Raw genomic sequence first — 26815 nt, forward strand, 5'->3', positions numbered from 1 at the left:
TTATTTATTATAGTTCATATACCTTTGTATTTAATTAATATTGTAAAAAAAATGTAATAAGGAAGTTTGAATTATTATATACTAAGAATGATTAAAATATAATAATACTTTCACCACTGTAACGGCTTTTAATTAGTTTTAGCTTCAACATTTTAGTATGGTTAAGAAAAAAATAGTAATTTGAATCAATACTTTAATTATAATATAGATTTAATTAGTTCAATAGTTAGAATAAAATATTTTTGAAAATATATAGGCATTATATTATAATTGAGAGAAGTTAAATAAACTCGTAAAAGGTAAGGATTTGAGTAACTTGTTTTAGGCATAAACTAAAAAAAAATATTACTAAAAGTTGCTCATTGTGACAATATATTTTTCTTTTTGATGATTAAAAATAATACTAAAAAGAAACTTCTAGTTTTTTATTATTATCAGCTTTTCTAGAAGTTATCAATTTATTATATTCTTAAAGCCATTTTCCGGGATATAAAACAATAATCCTATATAGTTGAGACGTACTTAAAACGTTTTGACCATTTCTAAAAAAACCTGAAATTTTAGTTTATATAAAGTATAAACTGATATGTATTCCAAAATATTCATGAAACATAATATCATTCACTATTCAGTACTTATTAAAAAAACCAATTCAGATTAAACATTGTTATTAAAAAGTTTGAATGATGACAAATATGTATGAAGATAACATATATTTTAGCCAAAATTATATTATATTTATGAAGTACATTTATTAATTGAAAGAATATTCTATAAAAAAATATAAAAAATATTACATTTTATTTTAATTCAAAATTATTGATATCATATTTATATCTTTATATATTTTAAAAATTATAGAAAATATTGGCTAATAAGTGTTTTTTTTAAGCATTTACAATTTTTAAAACAATAATGCTTATTTAAACATTGTAGATTTGATACACATGAGTTTGATTAATCGCGGAAATAAAATATGGATTTTTATTTCCTTAATTATTTTAAATGTATTTCACTAATTTTCTTTATAATGTATACGTTAATAATAACTGAGAAGTTTACATTGGTCGGTACGGAGTCTTCATATAACTACGTAATATTTTTTGGTTTATGATGAATAAAATAACAAAATGTGTTGCAAATATCATACAGTTAGATTTGTGTTATAAATATGTTTATTATAGCTTGGCAAATAATGATATGAGAAGCTTGAGACCAATTTATATCATAGTCAAAATCGTAGTCACATATAAAATATTTATCTTGTTACCGTAACCTACTAAATTATTTAATGTTTTTCTTATGATTTATTTTTTTAAATAAATTAAAAAGCATAACATAAATAATAAATTAAGTAGGTACTTCATGTCATAACTCTAATACATTTATCTAATTTAAAATGTTCCCGTGTGATTTACCTAATCAGTGGCCTACCTGGTTATACCTTGCAAAGTAGGTACCTAAATCTGCCATTTGGTTATTTTTATTGATATATTAATTAATAATCTTAATTTAATTATTTCGAAATATTATGTTTATGTTTTTGTATTATCCTTTGAATGAATGAATGAATTTTTTTTTATACAATACTAGCTGATCCCGCGCACTTCGTTGCCCGTAAAAAATGGCAACTCTTAAAAAATGTATGGTTGTTCAACTTTTTTTGTGTGTAACTCGCTGCAGTAAGTGAACTCAGCCACCTGGGTAATCAATGTGCGAAAATTCGATTTGATGCAAGCTTGTACCTAACTGATCTGTCCGATTAACCAGTTTATACTAATTATTTCTCCTGTAAATAAAAATGAATGTGTGTCCATTTATAAACAAATATTTCCATCGTAAATCTGAAAATTCCTGTTTGAGCACCTCCCCAAGTTGGACCTACCGGGTCCAATTGTGAATCTGAATCATCCCGGGAACCACTCAAACACACACAAAAAATTTCAATATCAAAATATTAATATTGAATATCAATATTCATCAAAATAGGTCCAGCCATTTAGGAATGCATAAAGAACAGACGGACAGACAATCATTCTTTTTTGTACATAATATAGATGATAAATAGGTATTATTAATAATAACAACATTAAATTGATAGCGATGAAGCAGATGACAGCAGGATATCTTGAGGGAGACATGGTTCTAATCGTCCATTTATTGTTTTATTCCCAAATTTATATATATATATTTATAGATATTTATTTTGAGCTGTCTGTAGTTTTTAAATTTTTTTTTTAAGATGCAATGGCCCACACTGAACCCTGTCATACTCGACACGAGTACTTATGTCAATAGTGGTATTATTGATGTGTATTTTATACATGTATACCTATTAGTGGTAATCATTTAATTTATAGTGTTGAGCTATTATAGTTTATCGGGGGTAATGCAATTTTCATTGAGGCCTGGTTTATGATTTTATTTATTTGTATTTTCCAGGTTAGTTTTTCATCAAGGAATACTCCAAGGTACCGATTTAATTGACTGATCTTTATAATTCTAATTTATGGGTGGATTATTATAATTATTATTTGAGTAGGGTTTATATATATCCTTAGCGTAAATATTTTTGCTTTGCATTTGATAGGGTTTAAGGTGAATTTCTATTTTGTGATTCATTTTGATATTAAATCAACTGAGTTTTGACTTATTACATTTTCTAGATTTTTATGTTTCGACTATAGTCGGCGATTATGACGGCGTCATTTTTAAATTTTGCTAATTAATTTTTTTTTATTAATGATCTATTAGGTACTATATTATTATAGTGGTTTTGACTTTTGAGCTTCAACTGATGATTAAGTTAATAATTATAATAAGTTCTATCACAATTTAATTTTTTTATATAGCAGAAATAGATAAAATGAGACCGATAAAATGCCTATCATTAAAAGTTTTTTGTTTTTGAGAGTGTCAAACACGTTATGATATTTATGACATGAGTACATGACTAAAAAAACCGTCCAATATTAAGAGGATTTTGTTATTGAGAGACGTTCGTTATACATATATAGAGGTTCTCTATTCAGATCTTATTCACCTTGTAGATACTTTTACACAATTATATTTTATTGAATGACATTTTTTTTTTAAATAACTTCAATAGTTTTTAAATTCGATTTATGCAATTATAAACAGTATTTGTGAAATATAATATTCATGTTGACATTATTTCTAAAGTAGGTACTATAGTATCAAATAATGACATCAGATGATTGTGACCTAACTAAAATATATTATGGATAATGCACACTTCTTTACTATTTTATTATGTTTTAAATAAATTATAATAATATATTTCTATAATTTCTATATATTTTAACATAAATATCAATTTGAAATATACTTTTAATTATTCTTTTTTATTTTTAACTACAAATCTATAATGTTTTATCTGAACACAATTTTACTGCACAATTTACACGAATTAATTCACTTGTTTTGTCCCTTCTAAAGCACTATGAAGATCCCTTTTTTTATTTTAACTGGCACATTATTATTGTTAGGTTTGCTTTACGATTCAAAAAAAAAAATAAAGCGAACAATATATTCACATTTTATCATAGTGTAACATGTTAATAATGTTCATATAGTAGACATCGATGGTACCTAACGTAGAAATATGCCTATTATTGAAAGTGACCTGTTATCGAGAATGTCAATATGACAACTAACAAGTTTTGTTATTATATTCTTGACGAAACAAAAAATAAAAAATAAAAAACATACGTCCACTATCAAGAGGTTTTTTTTATTATTGTTGGTGTGAATTGAGGTTGGTTGTATAGGTACCTACAACCTATCATATTTTTACACAATTATAAATGTATGAAATGTTTTAATATAACGTGGTTAATTTCAGAATTTGATTAATGCAATTTATTATAAACAGAGGTTGTTAATATACATGTCATCAATCTTTTATAAAGTACCAAATAATGATGATGATGTTTCAACTTTTTTTTTTTAATGAGTTTCAAAAGTTTTAACATAAAACTTTGTGCACCATTAAGAGATGGTTTTAGTTAGTTTTCATGTTAAGTAAGTAGATACGTTTGTATTTTTAATAATAATTTAAAGAAAACTAGTAATATGTATTATATTATATGGAATAATTAAATTAAATGGTTTACTGATTCGATTTATTGTAGGTACATTGAATATTTGAATATACTATTAAAGTTCGATTATTCATCGTTGGATATTGTAAATAATACATGTAGTAGCAATGTATATATTTTTATACATATTTGAGACATTTTATAATCTAATATTATAATAACTGAGAAAATATTATATATTTTGAACGAACGTAGGAACCCATAATTGTATTTTATAATGATGTGTTTTCTATACGTACCTGCACGCTTTTTGGGTCACTAAAAATGCTTCAAAAGTTTTGTATATCTAGTCCTCTTATAGATTAGAAGTGGACACTGGACAAACACAGTACTTCAAATGTGTCAGAATTGCAGAATTCCCATTAATTCTGAAGAAAAAGCATAATATAATACAATTTTAGGTTGTTTTAAATTTTGAGTTTCAGAAATATTATGAAGGTATTTTTTACATATAGTTTAGGTATTATTTTTGAAACTATAATTTTAATTATAAAATATTTACGAAATTGAAATTTTTTCTTTACCTATAACAGGTTGTTTATTATGAAAACAGACAAATTAGTTAGTGTATCAATTATTATTTTTATTATTCATATTAACTTCATAGTGCATAATTTTAACTTAATAAAACTATTGCGACTTAAAGCTTTAATGAATTTGGTAAACTGTCTGTATCCTAAATTATTATGTAATCGGCATTTGCGTTCTACCTCCATAAGAACAATAGACATTATGTTATTTGAATTAGGTAAATAGTAATATGAATGATAATTGGCTTGAAATGATTTTTATTTTAACATACAGGCTAAGTATACTACCTATAGTTACTGTACCTACCTACCAATATGTATCATGTGTTATTCAACATTTCAGTTCATATTCGACCTCAAGAAGGAGGAAGTTATATTTAGTATAATAATAATAATAATAATAATAATAATAAAAGAAAATATGTTTTCCTTGTTTCGTAAACGCAGAAGTCAACAGAGAAATGCTATATGTAGCCCACAGGCATTGTAGAGCCTATTTAGAAAAATCACTAGTCAAGTTGTCCAATTTTGCAATATGAATGTTCAAAATAAAAAATAGATACCTACTCACGTTATGTATACAATATACAAATATAATATAAAGTCAGTTTCATAAAAATAAATATTCTGCGTTATGTTGAATTGTATAGTAAACTTATATTAATAGGTTTATACATGTATGCATATTTTAGGCGAATAAACGTTCTATTTTATTTTATGGAGAATATAATATGAATGTTGTAAAAAAATGAAAAAAAAAATCCAATAAATAAAAACTAGCATTCTTCAAATGCTGGATGAGTTTACTATTGTTTTTTTTTTTATTATTGTTCATAAGTTTTCCTGACTTAAATCAACAAAACTTACGTATATAAAATTAAAATTTTTAATTTTTATGCCTAATTTTTACGAGTGCCTATTTAAATAAGTGGATAATTTATTAACATTTATACATTTGAAAATACGGAAAAAGATAGAAAAAACGTACACTATTATGATTTGATAGATATTTTGTTTTATTAAAATTAAAAAAAAAAAAGTATTTAGCGTACTGTGGAATTAGTTTATAAATATAAAAGTTTTTTTTAAATTTACTTATCACGTTTTTACAAATGTTCAATTTTATAATGAGGTTGTTAAAATTATTTACTTATAACCAAATATTATGGTAAAGATAAGCATATAAAAAAATTTACCAATACAGATCTCATGGCTGAAGATGAGTTAAAAAAAAGTATTTTCAAATAGTTATTTTTGAACACGAGTATTACACTATTACCTAACACTTTTTCTTTTGAACAAAATTACTTTTCTAACATTTTTTTTTCATGCACCATTTTCACATATGGCGTTCTAATACTTGACACCGCACCCAATTTATCATTACTTGTTATGATGAAAGTTCTAAATACAATGTGTCCACGTGCAATTTGTGAAATAACAATCAACATTTAATATTTCAGAATTCTTAATACAACTTTTTACACAAATTGCATAATAATTATTACTTCATTAGATAACTCATTTTATAAATAGGTATTATACTTAATTACTGCTATGAAATGTTTTCATAAAATGAATTAAAATCTAGTATCCACAAACAGTAAATAACCCTAAAATTATTTAAGTGCTTCATTTGTTCTCGAATTTTTAACTCTAGGGAGGTTTCTAATAGAAAATTGGATCTAGTTTTGAGTTTGGGACTGCAAAATGCACTGCATTTTTAAAAATAATTTGGAAAAAAAACAAATTACCGAAAACTTTTTTTTTATAATTTATTAACAGGCACCTACTTACTATTTTATACAAGTATATTTAATATTAGATTTTCTATACATGATTTAATTTTCAAAATGCATTGGATTTTTTGAGATTTTATGGATGATTTACATTTTAGAATTTTTGATATAATATATTGAAAAATTAAATCAAAAAGCTTAAAAATTGAATACAAGGTTCCTCGTAAATTTTAGATATTCTTATAATAACTAAAACATATCCGAAAATATATCTATCACAGTCATTCTTTATAATCGTTTAAATTTAATAAAATTAATCTAAATCATGAAAAAATTATGAATTATTTTGTAGTTCATAGCCTATCTACCTAATATGTTCATACAAAAATATTAATTCTATAATGATAATTTATATTTTGTTTTAACTGTAACACCTAAATACCTTAAGATTGACAATTGAATACAATATTTCTCAAAAGTTTTTCTTATTAAAATTACAAAATTTTATATTGTACGGTATAATAATGATTTATGTTCAAACGCATTTTGTTGATTGGTTGTAATTCAAAAATATTGATTGTAGAAACGTTGTTGGTGTAGGTAGTTTAATATATTTTATATAAGAATATAGATTATTCAATAAACGAATTTAGTTATTTTATTGACTTGCAAAAAATATAAACCATAGAAAGTTAAAGGCATTTTTATTTAAATGATTGGAGACTTTATAAATTCAATACGTAATGAGTCATGGATATATTTTATAAGGGGTGTGGGGAGGGGTTTATAGAAAACCCTAACAAATTAAAAATGAAAAATTGGTACAAGTTAAACTTGTGAAAGAAATTATGAAAATTATATTGATAATAAATGATCTAAGGTCTTATTAAATTCTCAAAGATAATAATTTGAAAAAGTTGTTAAGATTCAAATTAATTTACTCTAAAAAAAATATTATTTATTATTATTTAAATTTAACGTTTTTAATATAAACGTTTTTTTTAAAATTAGATTTACAAATTGGCTATTTTGAATTTTCCAAAACCAATCAAATAACATTAGTATAGTTTCACCGTAGTTTGAAATTAAGCTATTAATTTTTTTCAGCTTTTAGCAGTATTTTTTTCTGTGCTCTTTGTCAAATTTCACAGATTTTTATAATTTTAATATGAGTATGCTAAAAGGAATGACAGTTTTTTCACTGTGGCACATATTTGTTTTTTTTTTTTTTGGGATATCTGTTTTAATTTAATGGTAAAATAGAGTCTATATATTTTAGATAGAATAAAGGTAATTTTATTTCAAAGTTTTATAACATATAAAGGCAGTGTCCTGTGATGATATAAACTTATTTTTCAAAGAAGAATTTTTTTTTGTAAATTGCTCAAGGCATTATTTTTTTTTGGAAAACGATGAAGCATTTAAATAAAATATCAGTTCGAAGAATCGATCAGTTTCTGAGTAATTTAACATTAATTACTAAGTATGATAATTCTTAAAAATGGTTTTACATCAAATATAAAATAATTAAATATTCATTCTAGTATTTTTAATATTCAAAAAAATGTTTGTAAACATAGAATGCTGATATTATATTAAAATGTATTACCAACTTAAATTTTTAGTATAAAATTATCATACAAATTATCACACCAATTATCATAATATATTTAAACCTATTATCATGGACTATTATTATTATTATTCTTAGCACCTACATAAAGTTAAATGATTAGAAATGGTTCATAAGAATTTTGATTTATGTACAGCAACATTTTTAAAAAAGTATTCACTTAAAAATGTACAGTTTAAAATTAAGGTTTGTACAAATAAAGGACGATTTTCAAATGACATAAAAAATCCAAGTTTTTTAAATATGATATTTAAGAGTACGTCGTATGTGTTGTCTACGTCCTACAAGTACGCAGCATAGCAAATTTACTGTCAACAGACCATGTTTAGCTCCGTAAGTTTAAAAACGAGAGTGAATTGACCTGTTTTGAAACTTGATGGAAAGAATATTATCTGTGTTTGTATGTTAGTTTGATACGATAGTTCAATTTTTTTAGCAAGTAATCCGTATATATAATACAGCGTAAATTCAAAATTCTCATAACTCACTTAACACTTTGAGTGCCATGTGTATCAATTTCAATACACAACTAATATGTTTATTTGTGCCGTGTGTATTGATAATGATACACATTTATATGATAAACACATTATAAAACAAATGTCCCGGTCAGAATGGTCAGTTTTGTCATCTTTGGCCTGGCACTCAATGTGTTAAAAACTGAATAATCGTAAAAAACCAACATACGAACACAGATAATGTTCTTACCATCAAGTATCATAATAAATTGATTCACTCTCATTTTTAAAGTAACGGAGCTAAACGCGATCTGCTGAGTGTAAATTTGATATGTTACGCACTTGTATGATGGAGACAACAATGCGGGTGTGGCGTCCTCTTAAGTATACTGTAGTAAAATTTCAAAAATTAGAATTTGAATAAAGTCATTATTAAAGGAAAAAAATTATGAGAATATGCTTGTTGAATCTCACCCGCTGTAGTTGAGTGAAATTGGACCACTTGTAGACTATATTATCATGTTTACATTCCGAAAGTTTTAAAATTTATCTTTTCTCTTATTTTTTTTTTCATAAGTTATAAAAGTAAACAAAATGAAACCTTGCATTTTTATTTTAAAGTTTGAACATTTTATACAAGGTTAAATTCATTCTAATAGTTAAAAATGTATGATCTGTCTCATTCGATTAAAATATATAATAAATATGCAAAATTTTCCGGTTCTATGGATGGTGAGCAAAGCACCTCTACACTTGTAGCACCTTCATAGCACAATGCTATCTGTCTGTGTATTCTGTTCAAATCTTTTCATAAGTATTTAATATTATTTAATCTCAGAAATATCAAAATATTTTAATTACACTTTTTTTTTTATAACACGTTTTAAGTTAAAAAAAACAACTTATTGATTGTCGTAAATTAACTCTTGTCATTATTTCGTTATTTATTTTATGTATTTACGATATGATTATATTGAAAATAAGTAGAATAACCCACTTGCTCTCAGAACAGTTACAATTATAATTTATAAAACAAATTATTGATCGTACCCATGATTTCATTCATGTCGTAAATTAATAGGATACATGTTTACAATTATAAGCGTATACTCAATTGTACATTTTAAAGATAACTGAAAAATAAAACCACGTAAAATAATAACACATAATAATATGAATTGTGCTCAACGATATTGATAATTTTAATTACATTTTGATTTTATTTCAGATATTCAACATATTTATTATAAATATAAAAACGATAAATTCTATTCAAATGACATTTATATCATTTAAATTTCTACGTACCTAGAATATAAACATATGATAATATAATATTGTAATTTATTAGTAATGATATTTTTTCAGCAGATATTTAATAATATTCATAATATAAATAAAACACAATAATAAATTGCTTTTGAACGTGTAACTTATAATGGTTCTTAAATACTTATGTAATGGGTTTATAGCTTTGTTATGTTAACAAAACCAAAATCGTATTTATGTTTTGAAAAAGTATCTTTTAAAAGAACCTTTTATATTATTTTGTCAAAAGTATTATTATTATAATATGTGCTTATAGTTAATTCCAATAATCTCCATAAATTCAACCAAGCTTATGTTTTTTACTGTAAGTATAGTAGAATGCATTTGGTAGCAATTATATTTATTTCCGGTATTTATTGCGAAAGTAATATTCTTGATTATGCAACTCAAGGTATAAAAAAAATGTATATCATGTACTCAAAACCCCATTCTCAGTCTAGTGAATTTACCTTTCTACTCGAACACGTTCAAATCCCTCCCCGAGTAGGTCGAGTGGAAGTCATTGTAGACTTTGTTTACCATTTGTCGTCATTCAAATTGAGAAAGAGTGCTGTATTAATTGTTGACAGAAGATGGGTAAAGAAACTTAATGAGGGAAGCGTACACTGTAATATTTGTTTTTCTCGCAAATAAACATTCATTTTATTTTATGCAAAAGTTTTAATTTAACTAGCTTCTGAATATTAATATTAAACACATATGAATTCAACTATTCGAAATTACACGAAAACTTATTTTAGTATTCATATTAATACATTATATCAGGCGTTAGACTTATAATACATGTTTTATTTTAGTTTGAAAATCATTCATAAATGACAAGTATGTTATATTCAAATAAATATCCATGTTGCAGCCTTCACAGTGAAGTTAGTTCCGTTCATGTCTTGTCCACATTAAACGTTTAATGTTTTGTGTTAGCTACAAAGATTTATTTTATCACACATCAGACAAAAAATTACATTTTAACACTTCAAAGCATTTTTCAAAATTATTTCGTATTTAATTTTGCAAAAAATAAGAATAAACATAAACTTTTTCATAATATTTATACTATATACTTACTTCAAGTGCTAGAATCATTTAAGTTTTTATTGATCGATGATATGTTAGCTCTTGTGGAAATATATGTATATTATAATATTATTAACATTATTACTGTAGTATTTGTCATCATTAAGTATTTATTTGTTGTTATTTCTTGGTGTCGAATTTCTGTTTTTACTGTGGCCGGGGCCACTAGACACACTTCATTCTAATATATTATTTGATTAATTAGTTTTTAATAGGTACGGTTGTATCGTACCCATAATGAATTATTTACTTAATTGTATTTTAATGGTTTAAGGAGTAACAGTTTATAATAATTATGGTATACATTTTGTTTAGTATATTATAATGTGTAATTTAGTACCTATACACTATTACACTGTATTAAATATATATTATTTTAATTTCAGTTTCATATTACAAAAGCAACGATAAAGTTGTTAAATATTGGCTTCGAGAATCTTTATTGTTTGGATAATAATTTTTCATAAAAACTTTGTTTAAAAAGTTATTTTCAATGGAATATTGTACATGTCTATTTTAGTTTTTATAGTATTTAATGAATTATAAATTGTAGAAGACTCTCAATCAAAAATTGAAGAAAAATATTTTATTTTCGAAGAATATTATTCGCTGTATGTAGATGTTCATGAATATATAATATAGAGTGACTGACAATAAATTATTACAAGACCATTATCGTTATTACAAAATATATAAAATAAATAGTTTTATATAAGGTTTTAGGACTATCATCGACTCAGTCTAGTATCATTTACACTTATACTACGCGTATTATTATTTATTTCCCGGTATAAAAGTATTCCGACTAAACTGTAATAACCATTTCACTAGACTGCTGCGACTTGCAGTCGTTATCAGTATCACTGTTTCCCTATAGTATTTTTTTTTTATTATTATACTAGAGTTGAGTTGAAAATACTACCTAACGCATTACATTTTTTTTCTAACCTTATAATTTGTTTTCTCTGATGCACCGTTATTACTTATTGTCTACTAACTAACAGTCAAAGTCTATTAGTCCATTAAATACATTAATATGAGCATAAAATGTTTTTATATTACACTTAATATTATGGTTGTTAGTTTTGAATAACTGTAAATATATTATTATTTCGATCATAATGATATATCGTCATTGGCACTTGAGCTGTGTTATGTTAGCGCAAGTGCTTGACTAGTCCAACGAGAAAAAGCGGTTTTCATTGGAAAGAGTGGTAGATAATAGTCTGTATAATGGTACAGGAATACAATTTTGAAAATCACCTACAATCATATTTACATACTGATGTTTGCGTATTCCCATGTGAGACGTATAAAACATATAACTATTTCGAACGTGGTAAGTCATTCCATAACAGTTCTTCGAATTGAGTTACGATGTGTAAGCTTTGGCTGTAGAATTCTGATCCTGGGGGCTGGGACCCTCGATTGCGTCACAAGCGTTTGCCATTTTAAAAGGAAACCCTACCAAACTATCGACATCGTTCTAGTTGATTGTGTTATTTTTGTTTGAAGACTAGTAAGAGTAAGAACAATACAAATATTGTATGAACATTATGCCGATTTGGCTTTATTTTACGGAATAAGTACGAAGTAATTTGCCCATTATACCTCAACTTTACAACGTACCTACCTAATATTGACACAATTATATTGTATGTCATAATATTGTTTAAAACATAAAAGTTATATTACATATAAAGACGATGGTATCAGCATAATATGAATAAATGTGTGGTTCAATCAGATTTTTAATAAATAGTTATTTTACAAGATATTACAGATGGATATAATTATTTTGGACGAAAAAAATGAGTTTGGTACCTAGATAGATAAATTTAATATAACTAACAGATTAAATGCATCAAAAAAGTTAATTTGATTTTTAAAATATCAACTATGCATTTTTAATATTGAGTACTAAACCTATCAGAATGTTAAACCTAGTAATACTTTTTTTTTGTTATTCATCAAAATCGTTTAGAAAAATAGAAACCTACAAAACATATGCAAATAATTGGTTTTTGGATTTAGGTAACAAACCTCCCTGGAGGAAAGTCAGGGTTTCACAATGAAATGGGATGTAGTTCAATTTATTATCTGATATCCAAAAAGGGGTCCAATAATGTCTAAAGTTTAATTATATACATTTTTTAGTTGGAAAGTTTAATTGAGTGATAAATAATTATTTGTAATGTTGTGGTGTATTTTAAATTTATAATATAATTATGGAATAATACATACTGATACGCCTATGCCTTCTGAATAAAAGTATACTTTTTATATTGTGAATTTATTTTCTACGAAAAATGTATATTTTAAATACATTAAAGTATGCAGCACATTGTTCAATGATACTTAGGGTAAATAAATATCTTAATTTTCCAGGCTGATTTATTAAATATATTAAATATATCACAATATTTTACATTATGTTTAATGGTGACTTGTATGATTTTTAAGTACAAACTTAAGTCTAAATAATATCATATTCCAAATTATTTTTTGTTGACAATAATTATCTCTCAATAGATTATTTTAAAATGTTTGGACGAGGGAATAATAAAATTACACTTAAATATCGTTAACTGTGTTTTTAATAATAGGCTACCTGTCATTTATATTTTATTAAATTAATGTAATTAACAGTCATTGTTTTTTTTCGGTATAATAATAGTAGTTTAAAAAAATGAAAACTTTAGTAAGATATGGTTTGAAAGTAGGTAGACACTGGAATCAGTTAAGTGGTGCTTTGAGCTTTCCAAAGTATATTATACAATTTTCAGAAGTCTTAAATAATATTTAGAAACCTTCAAAGAAACAATAAAATAAAAGCTAAATTGATTGTAATATCATTGACATTTATACTTTTAAAAACTTTTTTGTGTGTCGTATTTGTCGATCAACGAAGTATGCTTATACGCATAAAACAAAAACACAAAATAAAAATATATTATTTATTCATTTAAAAACATTTTTGGCCTTTCCGCTATGGTCAAAGCTCACAATAACCAAACACAATAGACCCACTTTTCATTCAGCCCTACCTATTCATTTTTTATGATAGCTCAACCAGGATAAATAAAAATATGTTAACTAAGAAATATTCTTAATTTAGGTACCTAGTAATATTTATTAACTAAAGACTTAACATGTAAATATTTTTGTACGTTACAACAGCTATAAATTCTTATAACGCTTATAATATTATATTATAAAAGACATATTTCTTAATTAAGTTTTGATTTCTAAATAGGTACCTTATAATATACTTTTACAGTAGGTGTTAACAATGTAAATTATTCAGAAAACATATTATTTGGTTATAAAATATAAATGGGTACTTACAGCAATTGTTCTTAAAATAATTTTAAATTTACGTTTTCTCACATTATTGGGAGTAAAAATAAGTTATTGGTGTATTTAAAATAGAAATTGAAAATTGTATATACATTTTAAATCTATCTTTTTTAAAACACCAATGAATTTTATTGAAATCTTTATTGATTTTGTTTTGATAAGTTTGTAACATCTACTAAAACATGTCTTAAAATATTTAAACATACCTACCTTATCTTTGGAGTTATTTGTATAAAGTGCGGTAAAAATCAATTTTAGATGTACGATGGTTACAGACGTCGATTTATTGTTTTTATTTTTCAAAAAATAATTCCAATATTTACTCATATCTACTTGTACCTAGGTCAAGAATTTCAGGGATCAAAATTATTTTGTAAAGATTAATTAACCAATGTACAGTGATTTATTGTGTTCTATAATGATTAGTTTAGAGAACATATAGGTAGACGGCTGAGAATTGCATGCACGATGATAAAGGATGTCAAAAACCTATTGTTATATAGGTATTTGTGCGCGAGTTGTTTTAATGGGTTTTCAATAAACACACTGTAGTTGACCCTGCATATACCGTCCTTGACCGAATGTATTTTATTCTTTTTGAAATATTTCTTTTTTTCCTGATCGATTTTGGATTTTTCCAGTGTTCTTGTTTTTATCGGGTGTGGTTGTATAAAAATATATAAACACACACGCGCCCACACATATTATTATATACATGCACACATTTACCATCGTTCTTGAACGTAAATCGTTTATTTTATAATAAATAAATAAGTATCTTCTCATCGAATTTGTATTACATTATGTTGTAACAGTAGTATCTACTGTCTAATAGATACAACTGGAATTGCCGTATCTTACATATCATCGCCCCATGGGAAACATATACGAAAATACGCATTAGGTTCCTTCGGATACCCTACTTGGTAGGTAGTTGGTATCTACGTGTAAAAACCACTGTCGTTTGTTTAAAAGGTCATAATATAACGCAATCCTATAGTGGCCAAAGTAACGAAATATATAGTGCGTAAATATTAAGCTACCCACGAAAAGTGTGGTTTAAACAATTTCTAATAGAAAATGTAGACATTTTGAAATTTAAACACTTTGAATAATCTATTCCATTTCGTAATGGAAAGTATTTTATACACTAAAATATTTATATAGCTATAATAATATTGATCCTCCGTAAAGGATCTTTTGTTGGACTATATATTATTGGTACAGTTATAAACCATGTTGGGTCGTTTTTAAAATAAAACAATATAATTTTTTAAATAAATGATTGGTTTGTTTGGCTCAATACTTAAGATCAAAATATATTGATATCACGCGGATATTTGGTTGAAAAAGAAATAAGTTACCGAAATAAAATTCATCTATAGATAATAACATTTTCCAGATAAGTCATCATATTTTTTTTATTGAATATATTAGCATTAATCATCGTAATTGTTATTTATAATGCTTTGGCCTATGGGCAATGCAAATCACTAAATTATTACTGACTTGTTTAATCATCTTTTGACTGTTTCCTCATGATAAATTAACTAGGATAATTATTCAAGCAACTTCTTATTAAAATGTGATGCCCTGGGCAATATCCTTCGCTCCGGGCTTTTCTCTAATACGCTACTGTACAAATTGTTATTATATTTTATTTCATTGCGATGGGTATTATCGGTGGAATTTTTTGAAGAATCGCATATTGTAATGTATCTATCAAATAATTTAATTTTATATCTACTAAATATGATTATATTTATCAAATTGCAATATTTGATCATAATTTGTGCATAAGTTATGAGCATAAAGAATAATTAAAGAATATATTTATTATTTATATCAATGCACTTATAGCATTTCATAAGTTTTAAATTAAATATGAACCTCTTATCTATATATAAAAAAAACGTATTCTCTATTCAAAGCGATAGAATTTCATGTGATCCTAACAATGAGCATGCATACGGTATATTTTGTTTTAAAGTTTAGAGGATTTTAAAACAATAGAATTTCATGTCCATTATTCAATCATTGATTTTGAATTTTCCGGCGAAAATAGTTATGCTAATTTTACAAGGTAGGTATACCAACTAATTTTATTTTTCGAATAGTTGTTGTCCCTACATCGATTTATTTTCATGAGATTACACATAAGTTTACATAACACATAATGTGTTCACAAAGCCATATGACTATTATCATGATATTTGTTATCAATATGTTATCAATAGTAAATTGTGTAATATATTTATAGATAGGTACTTAAATCCATTAAAAAAAATATTTTTATTCCTATAATTGGCTATATTATATTATTAATTATTACTATACCTAAATGTACAGCACAATATTAATTATTACAATATTGGAATAGTATTATACATTATACTTCATTACTATTTAGGTAATTATAGTAAGATTCTGAATTTTGTTTCGTTTAAATTAAAATTCGTTGATATTTTATCTACTAAATAATAAGAAATAACAATATAATGTAAACATAGTTGACGGTTATCAATCATTTCAGACGTTTGAGAAATAGTTTACAATAGAAAAATTTAAAATTACTAAACTGTGTTAGAACATTTATGACTTATTACCATTTGGTATAACTCGCTAGTGAAACTGGGTAGCGTGATGGTGACATAATATTTTAACGGTTTATTTATAAAAGAAGAAGCTAGTTTGGTATATCTTCAAAATAATATGGAATTTGTGATTTACAATGATGCTAGGACGTCAGATATTATTTTTTTGTTTTACTCACATGAATTATATTAAATATACAAATTTTGTAGTTGACCATACTGTTGCAATTTTTAACTATCTATCCGTATTGTAAGTATTTTAAAAAATAATTCTATCAAATTAAGATTTCAAGTTTTTGTTTATTGTTATAATGTAAGAAATATTTTTTTTTAAAGTAAAAAATCGCTTTGTATCTTATATAGGTGTGTTAATTATTTGTTTATTCATGTGTTATTTAGGTATCTATTGGATTATTTATCACAGTTATTATACCTACTTTAATTTAGTTTCTAATATTAATACCTAATAATTAATTGTTTAAAATCACTAATTTTTATATTAATCTTATAAAAAATTATTATTAAATACTATATGAGGAATTTTCCAACTGAGGTATGGAATACAATTTATATCATGCAGTTTCTTTATTTCTCGTACAAATAAATATATCGATATATGTTAGTAGTATGTACTTTCATTGGCTATTCATAGTTCGGTTTAATCAGGAACAGTTTATATGGTTTATTTCACATGGAATTATTTTAATTTAAAAAAGAAATTACCAATGGAATTTTAATATGCATTTGTTTATGTAAAAAAGTCGCTTTAAAACCATATCAAATTACTTTGTTTTATTTTGTATATCTCAAAAAGTTTTAGATAAACTTCTTGAATATTCAAGAACGTTTAATGATTAATGAATATCAAGGTGAGTCTGTTTTCAAGAATTTATAATATATTTTAAATTTTTATCGAAAGTTTGTTAAATATTTTCAAGATGTACGAACGGTATCTATATCATCAAATTATTCTCTTTCATTTTATTTTTTATTCATTTAATTAACTGTTCCAACAAATTAAATATTTTACAATGTTATAATTTTACAAAAAATACAAATACACATATTAATCTGTACTTACTAAGATTGGATTTATGTATTTTCTTTAGATGAATATCTTGGTTTTGATGTTGTTGGGATTTAGGGTAAGTTTGCATTTGAAAACCACAATTATGAATCATCATGAGAGTTTTGTATTTATTTTATTGGAAATTCTAGGATTTGGTTTCATGTTAAAATATTATAGTTTCAACTGCTAATATTGATATCTAGTAGTGATTTGGTGTTGGTGTATCATGACAATAATGTTAAAAAAAGTTGTTCCTAGAACAGATCACTGGGGGGGATGACTGAGTCTATATGTAGTAGGTAACTACTTTGGAGATGTCGGATCCCATTCTTACCAGAAGGATGATTAATATTAATAATATTATAATAGTGCTTTGTTGATTAACGTTGGGCGCTTTAGAGTTTTTAATTTTGATAAAAGTTCTTGATGCCAAACTTGTGATAAATTGTTGACGGCTGTGATTGTAATTTTTTTGTTTTCGAATAGTTTTAGAAATCCGTTGTAATTGGTCAAATGTTGAGTGGAAAGGATTGGATCCAAACTTATGAGGTGGAATAATCCTTATGAATAGTTTTATTCTGTATTGTATAATTCTTTCCAAGAGTTTGGAAAGGGTAGTGAGTATACGTATTTGTCTATAGCTTTCAAATGAGCTATTTAAATTCCTAGTACCTATGTGTATTGGGATGATGATTCTAAATTCCACGAACCCGAAAAGAAACTTAGCCTCATTGATGAGTTTATAAGGTTAGCTGAACGATACTGATATCGATTTTTGATTATTTTTTTTTCTAATAAGGTCATGTGGTGGGCTTTTTTATTTTTTTATCTATTTATGGTATTGGTTATATTTGATTTTCATGTTTTTTTGCATATTTCAATAAATATTTCTTTTTGGGAACTTGCATTTTAACCTATAAAAAATTAAGTTCCCAAATGTGGGTAAAAAATATCACATTTTCGATATAAGTTTAATATTTAGGCTAACAGTTTTTTAATGGAGGATTTGTGTCATTTAGTATAAGGATTTTTTTAGTAGATGTCCATAAGTTAGAATCATTTTACTTTATTTTTGACACAATATATGTTTTGTAAGAGTTATATGTCTAGTTTCCATTTACTCTTCTTGTTAGTTGATTTTCTTATATTATCATATGAGTTGAATAATAAAATTGTTTTTATTAATCGTATTAAAACGTAAACCTAATTACCTATTCATTTCGATTTCTTTATAGATTATCAGTCAATATAAATGAAAATTGTAGGTTGGTATACAATTAAATAGGTATAATTAATATATTAGAACTACCTTTATAGATTAAGATAAATATATATTTAAAAGTGCTTGGACAGTTATAAATATTTCGTTTTCATACAGGAATCGTAACTATAAAAAGTACATCAAAATCTTACTAGGTAGATATAGTATGTTTTTAAAGTGAATATCACTAGTATTCATCTGAAGATTATCATTAGACGCTTATAAAATAAACCTTTAATGATTTTTTATCATACGATGATAATATAATATGATAACAAAACGCTAAATTATAATTTCAACTATTTATAGTTTTTCATAAGTATAATACCATCATACATTTTTAACAAAGGTGATAATTTTTTATTTAAGTACTCTTCATATTATATATTAATGTTTTAATATATCATGTGTATTACGAATGCATTTGTTTGTATATATTATTAGCAGATAAACGGAATAATAACTATACGATTGGGGCTGAAATAGTTTTCTAAACTCTTAATGTTAAGCAACAAACAACGGGCGGAAATGAAATTACGCTGGGGAATAGAAGCTGGTAGAAAATTTGGTGCGTTAACAATTCAGTTCAAACAACATTGCTTGGGTTGTATGACATTTCTTTTGTGTAAGCATTCATTTTTCGTATAAACGATTGTTTTATATAAGTCTACAGATTTGTTGTTTTGTAATTTTCTTCACACGATGATGGAAAGAAAGCTCATTATAAACTCGACCAACTATAATGAGTTAACTTTCGTAATCATCAGACTTTTTTCGATTCAAGTGTTGTTGATCTAGTAAGTTTGTGTTGGTTTTAAATCTGACCGGGTCAAGTATAAACTAACTTTTTTGCGCTGACTGTATAATTGGTGACAAACCAAAAAGTCACAAACTCCATTTTCCAATAAATACACTTAATAGTTATAAATGTTGAATAATTTATGGCAACAATAACTAAAAAAAAATTGTTTTTGATTTTTCTATCCGCTGTTTTTAATTGAAACCACAATAGTAAGCAACTATTGCGTGGCTGGAAATTACAAAATTGGACGTGATAGGCGTATAAATATGTACAATAGGCACACACGTAATTGTTTAGTGAGATAAATAATGACTCATTTTTTTATTTACTTTTGGAACTCTCGAGAGTTGGATTCTATTATCATCGTTATAGTATTATTACTGTAATACATTGGCTGTCGTATTAATTTAAAGTAAATACCAATGCTACGAAACAGTATACTTTTGTTAACAGATTCACTATGAAAGAGGTGGTGTAGGTACAGCATAGTCATAATGATATGGCATACCCAGATTTGTGTTGACAATTTTAATAAATTATTTTGTGATAGATTTAAATATAATTTAGAAAAAAATATTTTTATTTTTAGTTAGGTATTTAGGTAGTAGGTACCAATATATCATTAAGTTGAATAATACAACTAAACTCCTCTAACGTAAGACAATTTAAAATGTTGTCAACGTAGTAGTAAGTAAACAATGGCTTTTAAAATAATAATTCAGCTGACTAGGTACTGGATTTCTCAAAGTTAGTTCCAAGTTCTGTGCAAAACCTTTGCTCATAAAAATGGGAATGTTTATATTATTAAATTTGAAATCCATAGTCACTCAGTGTATATTTGTGAGTAATAGCTGTTTTTACTACGTAGGTACAGTTGACTAATCTACGTTCTAATATTTAAATGTTTGAATTTTCGTTATCAAATTTATCAAAAATTAAAAAAAATATATTCCAGTAAAACCATTTTCAATAAATGGATACTTCTCTAATATGAACTGTTTATGATAAAATTATTTTACTAAAAAAACTAGAATTTATATAATAATGGAGTGTACCTATATATTTTATTTTACTATATGTATATTTTGCGAGTGCCGACAGCTTAACGACAACGACGACTGCTGTACACACGCAACACGATCACATAATGTTAATAATGATATATAGATTATAGATTATGATATTATACAGGTTTTATCGATAACAATATATAGATTATAGGTATACTGTACACCGCCGTAACACTGTCTAATCATTTCTACGGTATAAGAAAAACTGTTAAAAATAGTATAATTTTATTAGTATTTTTCTAATAATATGTCATTGAAACAACAAAACATGTTGTCTGTCAATAACAACATTAAGCTCAAAAGTTTTAGGTCATGTTATATTAAATGTAATTTACTACCTACCTAATTCATGGCGGCGCAAACTTTTTTCATCTGAGAAGGTCGATTTTATTTGTTCCAACGCCCAACGGGAGGTGCCAATCACTATAACTTTAACTTCCTATAATTTAGTAAATATGTGATTAATAAAGCTAAAAATATTCTACCTACTGTGTTTCAAACTTAATTAACTAAAACTAATGTCCTACCTGGCAACTACCACAAAAGGTTATTACCATCTTTATGTACGAAACCGCTATTTTGTATAAAACCACTTTCAGCCACTAATGAAACACGAGTTCCAATATAACAACAGAGGTTTCGCAAAAATGGAATATTAATCAGCCATTAGTACACAGAAACTTCTGTAAATAAATAAATGTCATTAAATAATTGAAAAATATAATAGATACAATACTCAAGACATCTGAGACTTTTAAAACAATTTTATGCTGATGCGAAAAAAATATGTAACTAGAAAAATGCAGATTTTTTGTTTTGTTTAAAAACATGTTTATTACTGATTACTTAAGTTTGAATACGAATTCCATAATATTCATTTAAAATTAAAATCTTAGTTCCGAATGTTAAACTGAAATAATTATATATGTTTAATAGATGTATTAAAAACAACAAATTATTACAAAACAATAGGATAATAATAATATCCAAATCCAAAACGTTTTAAACATTTCCGTTGACTTAGACGTATCGCTGTGAATTAATTATAAGAATATAATATGTATAGGTATTTATGCATATTTTAATATATACAAGTAGGTATCCTTTTATTGGTTTATGGAGTCCAGTTGTTGTTTTTTTACATTTACTTACATTTATAATCTTTTAAAAGACTAATGAGAATATATTTTACAAATTACATTTTAGAAGGCATTTCTTAAGAAACAGATTTAGAAAAATAAATAATAGTATAACACAATAATAATATGTAAATAAATATGTGTTATAAGTAGGTGCCTACTTATAAAGACGATGTCAACATTTGGAGGAAGAATAATCACAATTTAATTTTATATAGGTTGAAAGTTAGAGATAAAACGTTATTGTACCTATTTATATATTAGGTATAGTATTCCGCTAGTTATAGATAAATGACGAGTTTCACGTTTTTACATTTTTTTTCTGGCCGTAACCTTATAATTATAATATATAGTATTTTCGATTTTTTATACTTGACCTTAATATTATAATTGTTATTACTATTTTTTTAAATGTAATTCGTACACTCTATTTGTATTTTCTTGTTATTTTTCTGTATAATACGTTAATGATGAATATATATAAAAATTATATTGCAGTTCTATGAAGTAATACTTTCTGGTGTGTGTTTTTAGAAAAACCCATTGACCTACTGTTTTGCGACTATCCTATACCATGAATATTTGCGTTCGTACTTTCATGAACTTCCTACGGAGTTTGTTCTGTTGCAACTTACAGGTCAACCGAAGGATATGCAATTCCTGCCACCATCGCAATTTTCAGTAGAATTCAATAATTACACGATGCATAATATTTTGTTATTTTGTTTTGCATTACAAATCTCCCATAGGAAATATGCTAAGTAAAATAATATTATAACACATGCTGGCTAACTATGTATCTAAAACTAATACATAATTATACAATAATAATACGGTCATACCTGTTAGATTAGGCTATAGAAAAATAATAAATGTCGGTAACTCTACGGGTAGATACGCTCTATATCGATGGAGGCGTTAACAAGAAAAATAAATTCCAATATACACATACTCACGTGTTATATTTTAAAAATAAAATAAATCCCCACCAAACCGGAACATCACGTTTACCGGGCTATTGAAATACGACTGAACAAACAATACGAATATGTATGAGAAAGAACATTCCTGTGCGTCAGATTTCCCTTTATTCGATTTCAAATCATATTTTCTTCACTCAAATAAAATATTGAAATTAGTTACTAAACGTTGAAAAGTTACGAAAATTGTTCTTCTTAAAAACAGGAAAACATATTATTTTAAAACTATTAACATTTTATGTAAACGTTTGAACAGATATTAAAAAAAAAAATTTTGCGTGGGTATTTCTTAAGCTTATGTAAATAGTAAAATGTTTAATTGCTTGGGGAAACAATTAATACAATTAATATTTCGTACATGTAATAAAAATCGTGAAAAATATTTTTAATTGCTGTAACAACTGTCTGATTGCTACGGAAATGGTACTTAAATATTATACAAAATTGTTGGCGCACGCTATTTAATTAATAATAATTCTTATCAATATTTTAATACTTTCTACAGCGTAAAATCTCGAATTTAAATTTGTTTTGCCAATTATTGTATTTTTCTGTGTACTACATCATAATATTTATAAAATTTTAGTAGAATTTACTATTTATAGAAAGATAATAATTTTTGTTCATAATTTAATTTTATTCTTGATTAAATATAATAGTACAAAAGTTTGAACCAAAATTATATTTTAGTGCCTAAATAATGTAGAACAATAATTTGGTCTAGCGACAAAGTAATATTGATACGAAGAAATATGGCCTACCTAGGTAACAGACTTGTGTTTCGTTTTTTTTTCGATGATATAAATGTATTTGCCCATGGTTTACGCACAGTTATTAAATATTACACCTACCTATATGAACTAAAATTAAGTTTTCGATTAATTTCAAGCAATGTTGATTTTATTAATTTTAACAGTTTTTAGATTTCGATTGAATAACTAGTGATTTTGAGGTTACATATATATCGATATATCATATAGTATTATAATATATAGTCATTATTATTTTTTCTTTTAATACGTTTTAACTCTTCGGAAAATCAATTTAGTCCAGTTGAAAAATGTATGATTATAATTAACACATAAAAATGGTTTTTATAGGGATCAATGTAAGTGGACGTATTTTCAGTTTAAAATTAAATAGGATTGGTTGTTTGAGTATACTTTAGACTTTTTAGTGGAAGTTTTTTTTACTCGTGAATAAATCATGTGTCTTGTGAAACAGTAGTAGCTTTGAGAGGGGAGACTAAGGGTCATGCCCTCACCAGACTTGAAGTTTTCTAGAAAAAACTAACTATTTAGAAAAAAAAATGATATTAGGTATGAACATTAACTATAGAAACACGTCCTAATATTGGAAAATAGTTTGTATTTATTAATATTTACGGAAATAAACAAGGAAATTATAGCTGTTATTGAAATATATATTTTATATTATAATATTAAGTTTATTAATTTTTCTTATCGTTAACCTATTTTTATAGAAACTATGGTTAGATAGGTACTATATATTAAGCAGATACTTGGGCATGTATTAAATAGCGACAATTTTTTTTCTACAAATTCTATTGTGGATATCATATTGTGAATAAATCAGTGGTGACTGATAATTATACAGAATTTAGAGGGTAATATTAATAATATTATGTAAATACGCAATTATAAATATGCAAATATTGTACAAGTGTTAAATATTCAATTAAAATAATAAAGAAAGTATATTGAATAGGTAGGTACTTAAGACTAACATAGGTAGGCATTTAAAAAAATATTTTAAGTACTTAACCATTACTCAAAGAATAAAAACAAAAATTATTTAAAATAATATTCAATAAAAAAATATAGAAGATATTTCAAGTGAATCTGATGCATTAAATTATATATGTTTGGAAATACCAAAAATAGACTGATCGAATTTGTAGTTTAAATAGTTGTTTTTTTTTTAAATTTCTTAATTAAGGTTTTGGACATGTAGGCTCCCCACCCCCTTATTCCTAGATCCCAACCATTTCCGTTATAACCACCTAGATGTATTCTCAAATCTATCTACATATACTAGTGGTAAGCGAGACCAGATCCATCAGACGGAGGGGTGGCAGACGGTCGGTTATCCTGACTTATCGGTCGTGTTAGACCGACCTAAGTATATGGTACTTTAAGTCAAATAGTAACAAATTATCTGGTGCACAAAATATATAATACTTTTTTACTTTTTTTTACAGTTTTGAAAATTGAAAATAATATATATTTTTTTTCAATAATATATCAGGAGTTTTATTTAAAAGTTCGACAATTTGTTATTTTCAACGGTCAGCAAGCAAAGTTAATTTATTTAAAACGCTATCACCAGGTTACAACTCATCATGAACAAATATCGCAGTGATTTTAACATTATTATGTGTATAGTGTATTTTCCACGTAGATCACCATACGAGTACGTACATCTAACGTCATACTTCAAAAGTTGAGTGTTATAATTCAAATTAAATGAAAAAAAAAAAAATACCCCAATTAAATTACCTATGATTTGTACGCTAGGAACATTTATGGTTATTAAAAAAACAAAACCCATTAAATAATATTGTTTGAGTGGCGTACGATTTTCGATACACAACAGATTCGCCGATTAGTGTAATATTGTTTAACGCTGTTTCGACGCTACCCAACAATTACCGTACTACAGGTATGGTTGCATACGAAATAGCACTGAAAGCTACTCCCACTAATTGTTCTTAAATTAAAAAAGGCAATACACTTATGGAATGTACGCTTTCCCAAGAGTGGCTCGCACTCCACACAGGAAGTACTTTAAAGTACACATAAGTAGCTTGTCTATCGTATCCAATACCCTAAACGTTAAGATAATTAAATTGAACGATTGAAGGAAACTTAATCGAATTAATACGCGGTTGTTAAAGATCTGGCGAAGAATCCTAAGGTGGTCGAACCGTGAGACGAACGTATGTTATAGGTATACATAATATTATATACGCGTGGTATCCGACGTCGAGGCGTTGTCATTGGATTGTATCCGGTTCTGACTTATTGGTATAGGTACTTATCGTCGTTTTCCTGATAGTGTTGTAGTATTCAGATCAAGTATTGGTTTGTGATTTAGTATTTAGGTACACCGAGTGCCTCATACGACGGCCACTGCCTCGTATCATACGAAGGCCAAACGATATTTGTACCGATTTTACCGTTATGGCGTCTAAGCGGTTGCGATTGGTATCCGGCCGCTGAAGTCGAATCTGACCAATTACTGAAAATAAGCTCGCGCCCTGATTTAAAGATACGGAATAATAATAATTCGTGTGGAACAATAACGATTTGAGCTGTCCCCTTAACGTCTATTGTTGTACCAGTAGAACACCCACAGGACCCAATATCGTGTCATTCCTCTCAATGTGGACGGTGACCGGTAGAAACGTAAAATTCGCTTTGCAACGTCATGGCGTTAACTGCAAAGCCCTTGCATCCCCGTCGTTGGGTTTCAAACCTGTCATAATGTCGTATTTGAGTTTGCAAAATATGTTTTTGGAAGTCCCAGAGGTGTCGCTACATTTCAATCGCCGGGAGCTTATACTTTAAAAATGTTGGATATAGTTCAGTAAACAGAAAACTGGGGAAGTTGTTCTGATGTATTTATAGTAA

The 26815-nt window shown here is 26.0% G+C and overlaps 1 protein-coding gene across 1 annotated transcript in view; it reads left to right on the plus strand.

Moving 5' to 3' along the window:
• The window catches only part of LOC100168206, a 318228-nt gene that overhangs the window by 3166 nt on the left and 288247 nt on the right, over positions 1-26815 (plus strand). The gene's annotated exons all lie outside the window — the stretch shown is intronic.

Source organism: Acyrthosiphon pisum, chromosome X (genome assembly GCF_005508785.2).
Source record: "Acyrthosiphon pisum isolate AL4f chromosome X, pea_aphid_22Mar2018_4r6ur, whole genome shotgun sequence".
NCBI classification, from domain to species: domain Eukaryota; kingdom Metazoa; phylum Arthropoda; class Insecta; order Hemiptera; family Aphididae; genus Acyrthosiphon; species Acyrthosiphon pisum.